The following is a 3,233-nucleotide window of genomic DNA, read 5'->3' as shown; positions in this document are numbered from 1 at the left end:
TATACTTCAAACAGGATTTTTTTTACAAAAATGCTTGTATTTCATATTTATGCCAAAAGTTATTTAAACATAAAGATATAAACAACAACATTTTGGAATTCAAAAGTACATCACCAAGAGTGTCAAAACTACTACTCAGGATTTCTAAGAGGTACAAGCTAAAGGTTATGATTTATGCACCAACATCGAGCCATGATGATGAAGAGGTTGAAAAAATGTACATCGAAATTGAGTCTTCTAGATGAGCAGAAAACCCACTACACTATCATTATGGGGGACTTCAATGCTAAGGTTGGAAAGAGACAAAACAGCACAGAAAGGGGAACTATAGGCAATTTTGGAATTAGTGAAAGAAATGAAAGACTTGTGGAATTTGCAGAATCTTGAGGAATGTCAGTAATGAACACTTTTTTTCAAGAAAAAGGTGAACACAAAGTGGACATGGAAGAGCCCAAATGGATTAACAACTAATGAAATCAACTTCATACTCGCTAACAGAAGATATATCATGAATGACATTACCATCCTGAACAAGGGAAATGTTGGAAGTGATCACAGAATGGTAAGGTGCACACTTGATATAGATGTAAGAAAAGAAAGGAAACAAGTTTGAGCTTCTGCAGACTGCTCAGGACCAAGATATCGACGAGGAATATTACAATTTTCTGAAAGTGATAAAGCCCAAGAAACCTATAGGTAAAAAGAAATCCAAAGAAGAAAAAATTAGTCAAGAAACACTTGTCATGATGAACTGAAGACGACAAATGAAAAGCAAGATAAACACTGACAAGGACAAAATTGAGTATACTGAGTTATGCAAAGCCATTAGAAAGAGGCTCAGAGAGGACATAAGATTTAACACAAGAAAAGTAGAACAAAAAGGAGAAAAAGGATTTAAATCAGCAGCCATGAGAAGCAATACAGAAAGAAATGATACTGAATAGCGATGGTGTGCTTATAAATAGCAGAGAAGGCATACTTCAAATAGCAGAAGACTACTATAGAGAATTATACAAGGAGCGAGGGAATTATGCCAGCAGTGGGGAAGATGGATCGCAAATTAGTAACACATACAACATATCCGATATCCTTCCTGATGATGTAGAACATGCATTGAAGAAAATGAAGAATCAGAAAGCTCCAGGGGAAGATGAAGTTACTGTAGAGCTGTTAAAATTGGGAGGAAGAGACGTGACACAAAACTGGCAAGACTCTTCACAAAATGCATTAGAAGCGGTGTGATGCCTAAGGATTGGAATAATGCAGTCAGTTTTGCTGCATAAGAAACGAGATAAATCAGCAATTATAGACCAATTAGCTTGTTATTCCACATCTACAGGTTCTTCACAAGGGTCATTACTAACAGATTAGAAAGAATACTTGATGAGAATCAACCGAAAGAGCAAGCTGGCTTTAGGACAGGATTCTCAACTATGGATCACCTTCACCTAATATCACAGCTAATGGAGAAAGCAAATGAATAAAACATCATTATGAAAAGGCATTTGATTCCATACAGCATAAGGCAATGTTTTGGGCACTGGAAAGACAAGGCATAGATATCCCATATATTATGAGTTTGAAGAAAATGTATGAGAATGCTACCTCCTTTATTAGACTAGACAAAGAAAGTAGCAATAAAGTTGACAATTGAGGAAATTGACAATGTCATCTTAATGTTTGCCAAACTGCTATATCTCTAGATTATTTTGTGGCTGTTTTGTTAAATTAGGTCTAGATTATATGCAAGAATATCTTATTTAAATAGTGATGTAGACCCGTTTCCCTAAGAAACAGTGTTATAAATACAAGATTAGACTATGTTAAATGCTTTCTTAAATTATAAGATGATTAATAACTAAGACTTAGTTATTAATCATTCTGTGGCAGTAAACAGAATATTGGTAATAAATGTAGTTAGGACTACATCAGGTACATTAATGTAAATTACAAAATTTTTCATAACACTCTAAAACACTTGTTTTTCTGGTTGCTAAAGTTCTTTTAATATATTCCTTTAAAAATGCACAAATTTAAATATGGCAATGTTGACTGAGTTTGTTATTCAACTTATTCTAGCTAAAGCAAAGCAGTATAACAGCCAATGCGAGAAGTTGCCATTAAATTATTGTATAGTCCCTATAGGAAGATAAATACTTAAACAGAATTAATAGTAGGCAACTAGACTAGCCTAGATTAGAAGATGGTTACCTGAAGTACATTAAGAAAATCTTTATAGTAAAGAGATGTATGTGAAATAAGCAGAACAGCAACTAGTCTACTTTAATTGGTTTGTAATACTAGAACGACTGTTACACAGAAGGGCTGTCATTCATTTTCACAATGGTGAAATTGTATGGTTATTAACTGAAGTAATTTTTTTAACAAAAAACTAAAAACTTTACCAACTTTAATATAAATTGAGTTTGTGAAGTTGAACAGCAGGAGGATCAATGATATTGAAGCTTTAACTTAGGTAACACACTATTGAAATGTATTACATGTGTACATGATAAAGAAGCACCTGTAGACTTGTTTAATAAGTTTGTTTCCATTAAAAGAAAACCAACAAATAAAATCAATTATTCCTTCCCAATCCTCGGACAGAAAATGAAACAACTGAAGCCATTAACAAATAACGTGAAATTCAAACCCCAAAATAAATTCCTTCACATTTTCATAGACAGCAAGGAGAAGAGGTACACGTGACTAATTTTAATCAAACAATAAAATAGTAAAGCGATCCCCCGCTGTCTGACCTGCCTGATGGAGAAAGAAAACGCTATGCATAGTTCAACCTATTCTAAAATATGCAATAATTAACTCAACAAAATTTACATTCGGCTTATGGCTTCTAAAATCATTCTTAAATTAATTCCATGTTTTAAGAACGGTATTGTTGATTTATATAAATATTTAAAATATACATAATTATCGAAATTTATTTCAAATAAATAGTACAGTAATACCTCGAAGTTACGCGATAGGTGGGTCTGATGAAAATCGCGTAAGTCGGGGTACAACATTGCATATAAATACATACAAATTTTGTTTAATTGGTACCAAGGACTAACAAAAACAGTAGTTTAGAAGAAAAATATTAATAAAATTGCAGTTCTTTATACATATTAATGCAAAATATGTATTAAAAAAATAAATGACTTACGCAAAAATTATTTCGATGTTGATGGCTTCATAAAATCTAACAAATTCGTCTGACGACACAGACTTTT

The sequence above is a fragment of the Mastigoproctus giganteus genome, chromosome 12 (assembly GCF_048544385.1).
Source record: "Mastigoproctus giganteus isolate SK-2022 chromosome 12, ASM4854438v1, whole genome shotgun sequence".
Classification (NCBI taxonomy): Eukaryota; Metazoa; Arthropoda; class Arachnida; order Uropygi; family Thelyphonidae; genus Mastigoproctus; species Mastigoproctus giganteus.
This window is presented reverse-complemented; position numbering follows the sequence as displayed.